The 13,306-nt window shown below is 43.9% G+C and overlaps 1 pseudogene; it reads left to right on the forward strand.

Moving 5' to 3' along the window:
- Positions 1 to 7,788: 7,788 nt before the first annotated feature.
- Positions 7,789 to 10,929, forward strand: LOC129146257 (zinc finger protein 345-like; annotated as a pseudogene).
- Positions 10,930 to 13,306: the final 2,377 nt, after the last annotated feature.

The raw sequence follows: 13,306 nt of genomic DNA on the forward strand, positions 1-13,306 counted from the left end.
TCTTAACCCCTTGCACCATCAGGGACGCCCTTTTTTTTTTTTTAACATGTATGTTTTCAGTTTATTATAATTATTTTAATTAAAAGCACCTTTTATTTATTTTTTTAAAGTTTAATGTGCTTTTTTTTTAAATATTTATATTTTATACAAGCATTGGGTACAGTCAGAAGCACGGGAGGTTGAGAAAATTGACCGAGCCAGAGCGGGGAGCAGAGCAGGCAGAGGGACCGAAGACACTGCTGAGGGGAGCAGCGGGTGGCAGGAGAGGTTGCGCGCCATGGGACCCTCTTCAGGTGGCCGGGGAGCAGCCGGGGATTGAACCAGCGCTGCAGAGGCTGCAGGCAGTTTCGCAACCCAGTGCTCAACCACTGCGCCACCGGGGAGGCCCCTAAAAGCACCTTTTAACTGATTTTTCTTACACAATCCCTCAAGCCACATCTACTCATAAATGTCAAGTGGAGTTCTCAGGCTGTCAGTTGAGAAGCCTCGATTTGTTTCAATTCAGCCACAACTTTTTAACCTTTCTTTCCTATGGCTGATTTTTAAAAAAATTTTATCTTTATATTCCACATACAATAGCAACCCCGTTATTTTGACCCCATTCCCTCCTTTCCCCGCCACCTACCCCCCCCCCCATAGTGTGTCTCTGGTTCATAGTTGTTTGTTGATTTTGATTTTTTCTTTCTTAGAGTTATTCTTTTTCCTGGTCCCTTATTTAGGTTTTCTAGATTCCTGCTATGAGTGAGACCATCCGGTATTTTTCTTTTACTTTCTGGCTTATTTCGCTGAGCATGATCCCTTCCAGCTCTATCCATGTTGCTGCAAATTGCATGTGTTTATCTTTTTTGATTGCTGAGAATATTCCATTGTGTATATGTACCACATCTTCTTGATCCAGTCATCTATTTTTGGGCATTTGGGTTGTTTCCAAAGTTTAGCCATTGTACATGGTGCTGCTATAAACATAGGGGTGCAGGTGCTCTTTGGAATTAATGTTTGGAATTAATGTGTCCTTTGGGTAAGTACCTAGGAGTGGATTGCTGGATCATATGGAAGCTCTATCTTTAGTAGGTTGAGGAATCTTTTTTTTTTTTTTTAAGATTTTTATTTATTTATTTATACAAGCACTGGGTACAGTCAGAAGATGTGGGAGGGTGAGAAAATTCACCAGAGTCAGAGCAGAAAGCAGAGCAGGCAGACTGACAAAGTACACTGCTGAGGGGAGCAGCAGGCAGCAGAGGTCTGCGCGCCATGTGGGACCCTAACCCGGTGGCTGGGGATGGAACTGGCCCTGCAGAATCTGTGGGCAGCTTCGCAACCCAGCGCTCAACCGCTGCACCACTGGGGAGGCCAGGTTAAGGAATCTCTACACAGCTCTCCATAGTGGTTGGACCAGTTTGCACTCCCACAAGCAGTGCAGGAGATTTCCTTTTTCTCCACATCCTCACCAACATTTGTTGTTGCTAGTTTTTTTTTTTATATATGCCAGTCTCACTGGTGTGAGATGGTATCTCATTGCATTTCCCTGATTGCAAGTGATGTTGAACATTTTTTAATATGCCTGTTGGCCATTTGCATTTCTTCTTCAGGGAAGTTTCTTTTAGCTCTTCTGCCCATTTTTTGACTGGATTATTTTCTTTATTTTTGTTGAGTCTCATCAGCTCTTTGTAGATTTTTGTGATCTGTCCTTTATCATTAGTGTTGTGTGCAAAAATTTTCTCCCAGTCAGTGGGATTTCTCTTTGTTTTGGTTATTGTCTCTTTTGCTGTGCAGATGCTCTTTAATTTGATGTAGAGGGATGCCCTTTCTTTTTAAAGATTGATTTATTTATGCATATAAGAGCTGGGATACAGGCCAGAGGTGCAGGAGTTGAGAGGACTCACAGGAGACAGAATGGGTAACAGAACAAGCAGATCTACCAAAGTATACTGCTGAGGGTATCAGCAGGTGAGTCAGTAGAGGTCTGCTGTGCTATGTGGGTTCCTCCCTTGTCGGCCGGGTGTGGGGATCTAACTCTCGCTGCAGAGGCTGCAGACAGCTTCATAGGTTGCATCTTAACCCCTTGTGCCACCAGAAGGCCCCTAAGTGGATGTTCTTATCTTCGGCTTTCCTGATCTTTAAAACATGTCTAATTGACGTGGGACACTAATATCTACAAGCTGGTCATTCAGACAGCATATTAGGAAAACATTTTTTCTGTCCTCAGCCATCAAAGTATTACCAGGTTCTTCTCCTTTATTCCCATGTTTCAGGAGGGATATCCTGTCCTGTATATTTTTACCTCTGCTGAGTGATCATCTCTTACCTCCATTTATTGTCCCCTCATTATTTGTAACCTGTAGCTTAGGGTCTAGGTTTCGTTTACTCTTATGTCATGGTAAACTCACTTTTTCTTTTTTTTTTTAGATTTATTTATTTATGCATACAAGAACTGGGGTATAGGCCAGGGATGTGGTGGTGGGGGTGTGAGGATTCACCAGAGACAGAGTGGGAAACAGAACAGGCAGATCGAGTGAAGGTAGCTCCCTGGTGGCCAGGGGTCGAACTCGTGCTGTAGAGGGTGTGGACAGCTTCAGAGGTTGTGTCTTAATCCCTTGTGCCACCAGGGAGGCCCTAATTTCAGTTCTTCAATATATTCACTGTGTATCTCACCTCACTGTCCAGGAACACTCTGTGGTTACAGTACACTGTGCAGTTTGATTAACATGGCCAGTGCGTTTTTTTATTTTCTCACATGTTGATATCTGCTATTATCTCATAATGATTAGAACTTATATTTTATGTGGAAGGGCTAAGTGTTTGGGACTTGAGTGATGTGTAACCAGATAGTACAATCTCTTGGTTTTTTCCTTCTCTTTTTATCCATGTTGATGTGTACCATGTACATTCAACATGCTAGTGACATAGCTCCTTGAGCACATGCCAGGTATGTGTTTACTGTTTTGCCAACCAGGTTATACACTCTTTGAGGAGCAAATTTTACTCATCCTTTTATTCTTCTCATCAAAAAGACTTCCAGATTTGGGCCTCCCTGGTGGCGCAAGGGGTTAAGACGCAACCTGTGAAGCTGTTCGCCGCCTCTGCAGCACAAGTTCAATCCCCAGCCTGGGAGCAACCCACATGGTGCAGCAGACCTCTCCTGACTTGCCCGCTGCTCCCCTCAGCAGTGTACTTTGGTCAGTCTGCCTGTTCAGTTCCCCACTCCATCTCTGGTGAATCCTCTCACTGCCCCCCACCACTTCTGGCCTGTTACCCTGCTCTTGTATGCATAAATAAATAAATCTTAAAAAAAAAAAAAAGATTTCCAAATTTATAAGGTACGCTTTATTTATTTATTTATTTATTTATTTATAAGCACTGGGTACAGTCAGAAGCGCGGGAGGGTGAGAGAATTCACCAGAGCCAGAGCGGGGAGCAGAGCAGGCAGAGGGACCGAAGTACACTGCTGAGGGGAGCAGCAGGCGGCAGGAGAGGTCTGCACGCCATGTGGGACCCTTCTCTCGTGGCCGGGAGCATCTGGGGATTGAACCGGCGCCCCAGAGGCTGCGGGCAGCTTCGCAACCCAGTGCTCAACTGCTGCGCCACCGGGGAGGCCCTGTTTTATTTTTTTTTAAGATTTATTTATTTATGCATATAAGATCTATGGTAGAGGCCAGAGGTGTGGGAGGCTGAGAGGATTCGCCAGAGATAAAGCGGGTAGCAGACCAAAAACACTGCTGAGGGGTGCAGCAGGTGAGCCAGAGGAGGTCTGCCGCACCATGTGGGTAGCTCCCTCGCCGGCTGGCCATCAAACCTGCACTGAAGAGGCTGCGGACAGCTTCACAACTCTGCATTCAACCCCCTGTGCCATCAGGGTGGCCCTATAAGGTAAAAATAATTTGAGGATCTCATGGGTTAATACAGAGGTAGGATAATTCTGCTTTGATATTTCTTTACATTAGAATATTGAATAAGAAGATGGTGCATCCTATACAAGATCAAAGACCCACACCAGAATGTGCTTTCACACTGCCTGCTGATCCAGGTTGAAGGACCTGAAATGAGGAGAAATGTTCCCTCACAGGGGATGGTGTCATTTGAGGACGTGGCTGTGAACTTCACCTGGAAGGAGTGGCAGGACCTGAATGATGCTCAGAGGACCCTGTACCGGGATGTGATGCTGGAGACCTACAGTCACCTGGTATTGATAGGTGAGGAAAACTCCTTTGTAATACTCAAGTGCAAAAACTGTTCTCTACATTGATAAATGTGCATTTGCTTGTGAAATCAAATGCTGGTTATGTTTAACACAGCAGACAAAGTAGAATGTGTATATTACCCCTTTTATGAAAGGTTCAAATTGACTTCCATTGCATATTTATTTTTTTTTAAAGAGTTATTTATTTATGCATACAAGAGCTGGGTATAGGCCAGATGCAGGGAGCGAGAGGATTCACCAGAGACAGATTGGGGAACAGAACAGGCAGACTGGCTGAAATATACTGCTGAGGGGAGCAGTGGGCGAGACAGGAGAGGTCTGCTATGCCATGTGGGTTTCTCACTGGCTGGCCAGGGATTGAACTCCTGCTGCGGACTGCTTCGTAGTACAGTGCTTAACCCTTTGGCCACCAGGGAGGCCCTCATTGCATATTTCTTAAAACTGGTGTTTATCATTTATGAAAGACTGAAGATTAAGCAACTTGATCAAGATCAACTTTTTTTTTTCTCATCACAGGGTGTTGTGTTAATCCTGAGGTGAACATCAGGTCAGAGCAGGGAGCAGAGCCATGCAGTATGGAGGAACCCCCAAACCAGTACCTCTCAGGTCAGCCAGTGTATACCTGGCAGCTGGGATAAGCTGACAATAGCAGACATTGAACACACTGAGTTACTTTTCCCTATATTCAAACCTTACATAGCTTGTTTGAATATAACAAACTGATTCATTGTTCAATTTCTAAATATGGTTTTCTAGTAAACTTCCCCTTATTTATTTATTTTTATTTATACATACAAGAATCGGTAAGTAAGCCAGAGTTGCAGGCATTGAGTGGATTCACCAGACACAGGGTAAGGAGCAGAATAGGTAGATAGAGTGAAATATACTGCTGAGGGGAGCAGCGGGGAGACAGAAGAGGTCTGCTGTGCCATGTGGGTCAGCTCCCTGGGCAGGGATCAAACTCGCACTGCAGTGGCTGCGGATAGCTTCACAGTGCTGAGAATAAACCCCCTACTATGCCACCAGGGAGGTCCCCTCTACATTTTTTTTTTTTAAGATTTATTTATGCATACGAGAACTGGGGTACAGGTCAGAGGTATGGGGGTGAGAGGATTCACCAGAGACAGAGTGGGAAACAGAATAGGAAGACCGACTGAAGTACACTGCTGAGGGGAGCAGTGGGCAAGTCAGGAGAGGTCTGCTGTGCCATGTGTGTTGCTCCCTGGCCAGAGATCGAACTAGTGTTGCAGTGGCTGCGGATAGCCTCATAGGTGGCATCTTAACCCCTTGCACCACCAGGGTGTCCCCCCTCTACATTTTTAATGGATGTTGATTTTCTCAGATAACCAATCTCTAATTCCAGACTATTCTAGAAATTTTTCTGCATTAGGCACATTTTCCAGACTCTCAATATTACTTTAGTCTCATAGACTGTTTTCTTTCAGGTATTTTTGCAGGCATTTGTTTATTCTTTCAACGTGTTCATGGCAAGTTTTAGTCACTTGTAAATTTTTTTAAGATTTTTTTTAGGGCCTCCCCTGGTGGCGCAGCAGTTGAGCACTGGGCTGCGAAGCTGCCTGTAGCCTCTGCAGCACCGGTTCGATCCTCGGCCGCTGGTGGGGATCCCACATGGTGTGCAGACCTCTCCTGCTGCGTCCGCTGCTCCCCTCAGCAGTGTATTTCGTCTTTCTGCCTGTTCTGTTCCCCGCTCTGGCTCTGGTGAATTCTCTCACCCTTCTGTGCTTCTGACTGTACCCAGTGCTTGTATAAATAAATAAATAAATCTTTAAAAAAAAAAAAGAGAGAGATAAAAAAGATTTTATTTTTATTTATTTATGCATACAAGAACTGGGGTGTAGGCCAGAGGTATGGGGGTGAGAGGGTTCATGAGAGACAGAATGGGAAGCAGAACAGGCAGACTGACTGAAATACACTGGTGAGGGGAGCAGTGATTGAGACAGAAGTCTGCTGCACCATATGGGTTGCTCCCTGGCTGGCCCTGGGGTTCCTGGGATTGAACTCGTGCTGCAGTGGCTGGCGATAGCTTGATAGCACTAAGACTTATCTCCTGCACCACCAGGGAGGTCCTAGTCACTGGTTAATTTTGTATTTGTGGGAGTAACAACAGTAATCAAAGATAGTCCTTTGCTTCATTGAAGTTCTATTCTGTGAGCAAGTAAAATGTAACGAATACATATGTTAAATGATGAGGAAGCCACAGGACAAAAGAGAAAAACATCTAGGATGTTAATATAGAATCTGTGCTGGGAAGGCACTGTTACAGATATTTTTTTTTTTAATTTAAGATTTATTTATTTATGCATACAAGAGCTAGGGTATAGGCCAGAGATGCAGAGGGTGGTGAGAAGATTCACCAGAGACAGAATGGGGAGCAGAACAGGCAGATGTACTGAAATACACTGCTGAGGGGAGCAGCGGGTGAGACAGTAGAGGTCTGCTGTGCCATGTGTGTTTCTCTCTGGCTGGCCGGGGATCGAACTCGTGCTGCAGAGGCAGCAGATTGCTTCATAGTTCAGTGCTTAACTCCTTGCGCCACCACGGAGGCCCTGTTAAGGAGAGTCTTCTCATCGTGGAGCTTTAGTTTGAGGGGAATGTTTTGCTTTTGTAGTATATATATATATTTCGTTTTCTGCTATATATATGTGTGTATATATGCTTTCTAACATATATATGTTTTACTTTCTACTATGTAGTTTTATATTCAACCTGGATAGAGTTGTCTATCGCAGTTGAAGATGTAATTTAAAGGTGATTAACTTAAAGCTGATTAGAATGAGAGGGAATTGACCTGAGAGTTATTTAGAACATGTTTAGTGTCCCAGACCTAAGCCATGTGTTGCACCCACATCAGAAATTTTGAAGTTGAGGACTCAGCAAGTTATTCAGCATGGAATGTGATGGTCTCTGATATGGGAGTGAAACTGGAGATTGTGGTTCCTAGAGCCATGAAACCAAGAGTTTAAGTTGGGGGATTTTTGACAATATGATACACCAGTTTCTTGAATCTGTTAAGATCCTGAGATGCTTCTTATGTAACATTTAATTAAGACTTTACTGAGGAGTCTCTCTGGTGGTGCAAGGGGTTAAGTTTCAGCACTATAAAACGATACGCACTCACAGCAACACAAGTTTCAATCCCCAACCAGGCAGCTAGCTGACCCACATGGCGCAGCAGACCTCTCCTGTCTCGCCCACTGCAGTGTATTTCAGCCAATCCACCTATTCTGTTTCCCACTCTGTCTCTGATGAATCCTCTCCACCCCCGCACTTCTGGCCTGTTCATGCATGAATAAAAATGTCTTTGAGAAAAAAAAAAAGAAAATACAAACAGGTGATCAACTTTATGAAATTAGGAACGCCTCTGGGATATACTTACAATAAAGATAACAGAGAGATTCTGTGGTTATAAAGCATGTGGGAAATCTTTGTCATGGACTACTGACCTAACTGTGTACATCAACAATCTCACACAGGAGTGAAGTGTTATAAATGTAAAGAATGTAAGACAGCATTCTGTCACAAGTCAGCCCTTACTTTACATCAGAGAACTCACACAGGAGAAAAACTCTATGAGTGTCAAAGGTGTAAGAAAACATTCTCCCATAAATCTTCCCTCATTGTACATCAAAGACGTCACATTGGAGAGAAACGCTATGAGTGTCAGGAAAGCTTTCTACTGTAAATCAGCCCTCAATAAACATCAGAGGTTGCACACAGGAGGGAAACCTCATGAATGTCAAGAGTGTACAAAACCTTTCTACTTTAAGTCAGACCTCACTGCACATCAGACAATTCATACAGATAAGAATCCCTATGAATGTCAAAAGCGTAAGAAAACATTCTCCGTAAATCTACCCTCATTGTACATCAGAGCATTCACACAGGTGAGGAACTCTATGAATGTCAAGAGTGTAGGAAAACTTTCTCCTCTAGAACAGCCTTCATAGAACATCAGAGTATTCACACTGGAGAGAAACGCTATGAATGTCAAGAGTGTAGGAAAGGTTTCTACTGGAAATCAACCCTCACTAAACATCAAAGCATTCACACTGGAGAGAAGGGCTATGAATGTCAAGAGTGTAGGAGAGCTTTCTCCTCTAAATCCAGCCTCCATAATCATCAGAGCATTCACACCAGAGAGAAACGCTATGCATGTCAAGAGTGTACAAAAGGTTTTTACCATAAGTCAAAACTCATTGTACATCAGAGATTTCATACAGGAGAGAAACCCTATGAATGTCAAGAGTGTAGCAAAGCGTTCTACTGTAAATCAGCCCTCCGTAAACATCAGAGGATGCACACAGGAAAGAAGAAACCCCACGAATGTCAAGCGTGTAAGAAAACATTCTCCGATAAATTTACCCTCACTGTACATGAGAGAAGTCACACGGGTGAGAAACCCTATGAATGTCAAAAGTGTAAGAAAACATTCTCCAATAAATCTATCCTCAACGTACATGAGAGAAGTCACACGGGTGAGAAACCCTATGAATGTCAAGAGTGTGGGAAGACTTAATCCTCTAGATCATCCTTCGCAGATCATAAGAGTATTCACACTGGAGAGAAACGCTATGAATGTCAAGAGTGTAGGAAAGGTTTCTACTGGAAATCAGCTCTCACTAATCATCAGAGGATGCACACAGGAGAGAAACCCCATGAATGTTAAAAGTGTAAGAAAACATTTTCCAATAAACATAACCTCATTGTACATCAGAGAAGCCACACAGGCGAGAAACCCTATGAATGTCAAAGGTGTAAGAAAATATTCTGCAATAAATCTGCCCTCACTGTACATCAGAGACGTCACACTGGAGAGAAACGCTATGAGTGTCAGGAGTGTAAGAAAGCTTTCTACTGTAAATCAGCTCTCAATAAACATCAGAGCTTGCACACAAGGAGAGAAACCTCATGAATGTCAAGAGTGTACAAAACCTTTCTACTTTAAGTCAGACCTCACTGCACATCAGAGAATTCATACAGATAAGAAACCCTATGAATGTCAAAAGCGTAAGAAAACATTCTCCAGTAAATCTACCCTCATTATTCATCAGAGCATACACACAGGTGAGAAACACTATGAATGTCAAGAGTGTAGGAAAACTTTCTCCTCTAGAACAGCCTTCACAGAACATCAGAGTATTCACACTGGAGAGTAACACTATGAATGTTAAGAGTGTAGGAAAGGTTTCTACTGGAAATCAGCCCTCACTGAACATCAGAGCATTCACACTGGAGAGAAGCACTATTAATGTCAAGAGTGTAGGAGAGCTTTCTCCTCTAAATGGCCTCCATATAATACATCAGAGAAATCATAGATGGAGAACTCCTAAGAATGTCAAAAGTGTAGAATAGCTTTCTACCATGAGTAAGAGCTCACTGAACATCAGGGAATTGGAGAGAAACTAGATGAATGTCAAGAGTTTAGAAAAGCTCTCTTCCAGAAGTCTGTTCTGATTTTACATTAGAATGCACACAGATGACCAGCTTTTTAAGTCTAGAGTGTAGGGAAACTTTATCCTGGAGGCTAGCCCTCAGTAAACATCTACAGATAACACACAGGAGAGCTTATGAATATCAAGAATAATAGCTTTTTACTGGAACTAGATACCAGAGAATTCATAAAGGAGAGAAAAGCTATGAACCTCAAGACTAAGGTAGCTTTCTGCCAGAGGAGCTCTCGCTGTACATTGGAGTACTCACATGGGAGAGAAAGCCTCTGAATCTAATGTATGTAGGGAAACTTACATTGGATGTCATCGTTCAGCAACAGAAGAATTTGCACAGGAGTGTAACACTGTTAAAGACTGTTCATATATTTACGAAATGTTTTTATTCTATTGGACAAACATTTCTCTGCCTTTTTATCCTGTGCCTGAACTTAGTCCAAGTGTATTTCAGAACAAACAAGGAACATTATTTCTGTTTGCACAACCCACAAAACAATTTTGTGTGTTCTTCCTAGTTCTTTAATTTTCTGTGTTTATGAAGTACAGTTGCCTTAGGTTTGCTGAAGTTGCTAACAGGGAAGAAGTTAGCATGGCATAAGACAGGGACTGAGCTGGGAGAGCTAGAGTTTTCCAAACTATTTACCAATCTCCGTTTCTGCGTTTCTTGAATAAGAATATTTACTCTGGTGAAACTTTGAGTGTGATATTTCCCTTTCTATGATTTATTATAACCACTTTACTTTTTCATTTTGATTTCAGCGAAAGTTCTTTTTTTTTTTTTTTTCAAAATTCACACTGGAATGAAACCATTTTGTCACCTTTTATTCTCAAGTCACTTAATGAAAAATTAGAACTAATTTTAATGTTTCAAAGAAAAGACAACAACGCCCTGTTCTAATTACAAGAGAATTGTTAAAAAGTGTCCTGTTAGAGGTAGAATCCCAAGTGGAGAAGCACTGTAGCCAGTATTTTCCAAACTTTGGATCACAACAGGTAGCATTCCTAGCAGTTACATGACCACAACACCCTCAACATACAAAGGTGAAATGAAAAGTTGGTAACTCAGGTTTCCTTTGCAATGAAGCTGGGAAGCCATTGTAGAGAAACTCTTCCCATTTGAACCTGTCTAAATAAAGAACAGAGAACTGGAACAGAGCCCTCTGGATGGAATGAAATATAACTGTATTGTGAAAACTAGAGATCAACAGGTAATGGGGCTACATTTCAAATGTCCTGGCTTCTACAGTCTTCGCCTTTGCGTAAAAGACCCAGAGGGAGATTTCAAAGCTGAGCAGAAACAGCATTTTCTTGTGCAAATGTGCTTGTGTTTAATAGGTCTGGTCAGGTGGGGTCAGAGGCGAGCACTGGCATCATCCTCACTGCTGCCACTTCTTCCTTCCTCAGTGACTGCTGGCACTTTTTGGTGTGTTTCTTGTTACCATGGTGAGAACATGTCCCTGGCCAGAGCTGTCATCAAGTGTTTTGTTTTTTAAAGATTTATTTATTTATTTTTAAAGATTTATTTATTTATATAAGAACTGGGGTACAGGCCAGATGTGTGGGAAGGTAAGAGAATTCACCAGAGACAGAGCGGGGAACAGAACAGGCAGACTGACCAAAATACATTGCTGAGGGGAGCAGCAGTCAGGACAGGTCTGCTGTACCATATGGGTTGCTCCCTGGCCGGGAATCGAACCCGTGCTGCAGAGGGTGCGGACAGCTTCACAGAACTGTGCTCAACCCACTGTGCCACCAGGGAGGACCAACTTTATGAGATTTTTTAAAAAAATATTTATGCATACAAGAGTTGGGGTACAGGCCAGAGTTACAGGGGGGTGAGAGGATTCACCAGAGACAGAGTGGGGAACAGAACAGGCAGACTGACCGAAATACACTGCTGAGGGGAGTAGCGGGCGATACAGGAGAGGTCTGCTGCGCCATGTGGGCAGCTCCCTGGCCAGCCTGAGGGTGGAACTTGTGCTGCAGAGGCTGTGGATAGCTTCATAGTGTTGTGCTTAACTGCTTGCGCCACCAGGGAGGCCCTTAAGAGATCTTTTTTTTTTTTTTTTTAAGATTTATTTATTTTTATATAAGAACTGGGATACAGGCCAGATGTGCGGGAGGGTGAGAGGATTCACCAGAGACAGAGCAGGGAGCAGAAGGCAGAAGGATCGAAGTACACTGCTGAGGGGAGCAGTGGGGTAGACAGGAGAGGTCTACCATGCCATATGGGAATCTCCCTGGCCGGCTGGGAATCGAACCCACGCTGCAGAGGCTGCGGACAGCTTCACAGTGCTGCACTCAACCTGCTGCGCCACTGGGGAGGTCCCCCTATGAGATCTTAATATAGTGCTCTCATGAGAAAGAAGGAGCCAAACATTGGAGTCTTGACTACCTGGGAAAGGCTGAGCTGAAGCATCTGCCTCCTGAGATTTACTCCGGCCTTCTAGATTGCAGTCCCTCTGTAGCTTCACGGGGCACACAAGCATGTCCCTTTTGGGATGACTATTGTGAAGATCAGGAACAGCACGGTGTGGTCAAGTGTACAGATACACATTCCTAGCTGAGTCTCTGGTTCAGTCCCGGTGTGCCAGGGCTCAGAGACTCTTCATAAAATGACCTCAGTAAATGTTCAGGTGTTAGGGATACCGATGCACAAACTGTGGGGTAGGTGGAAGCATAATGGACAAATGGAGACCGAATGGTTGGACACATGGTTAACCTGATGCCTATGAATGAAACGACAGTGAGGCACATGAGTTAAAAGGCAGTTTGGGGTCCCCGGGGGAGGATAAGACAAGAAGCAGTAAAATCACTTGATGTTCAGCAACTGAGTGATTATCCCAAGTTATAAGGGAAGACACTCATTTGACTTGTGCACAGAAGGAGAAGTGACAGGTGCTGTTAAGGAGAAGTGACAGGTGCTGTTTTGGGACTCATTTCTTTGCTTAACTACTACAATGAAGGACAAGAAGGGTGAGGTGCAGGGTCTTTTTTTTTTTTTTTTTGATTTTTGATTTTGATTTATTTATTTAATTAATTTGTTTATGCAAGCACTGGGTACAGTCAGAAGTGCGGAAGGGTGAGAGAATTCACCAGAGCCAGAGCGGGGAGCAGAGCAGGCAGAAGGACTGAAGTACACTGCTGAGGGGAGCAGCGGGCGGCAGGAGAGGTCTGCGCGCCATGTGGGACCTTCCTCCGGTGGCTGGGGAGCAGCCGGGGATCGAATCGGCGCCACAGAGGCCGTGGGGAGCTTCGCAACCCAGCGCTCAACCGCTGCGCCACCGGGGAAGCCCAGGTGCAGGGTCTTATCTCTGCCCTCGCGGGGGAGCCCAGGGCCTGGGAAAGCACATCAAGGTTTCAGACTTGGGCAGAAGTAAGAGGTCCAGCTTGTGTCTTGTGTCCTGGGCTCCTGATGGGCCTTTCTTTCTGCAAATCTTTTGGAAGCAACGGGAAGGATGCAAGCTGACTTGGGTTTCCAATGGCTTCAGCTGCTTTTTTTAAAATAAAGGTTTACTTATGCATAACAATAACTGGTGTGTAAGCCAGAGGTGTGTGTGTTGGGGGTGGGGGAGGAGTGAGAGCATTCACCAGAGACAGACTGGAAAGCAGAATAGTCAGATCTACTGAAACATATTGT

Source organism: Talpa occidentalis, unplaced genomic scaffold, assembly GCF_014898055.3.
Source record: "Talpa occidentalis isolate TD23 unplaced genomic scaffold, MPIMG_talOcc4v2.1 talOcc4.2, whole genome shotgun sequence".
NCBI lineage: Eukaryota > Metazoa > Chordata > Mammalia > Eulipotyphla > Talpidae > Talpa > Talpa occidentalis.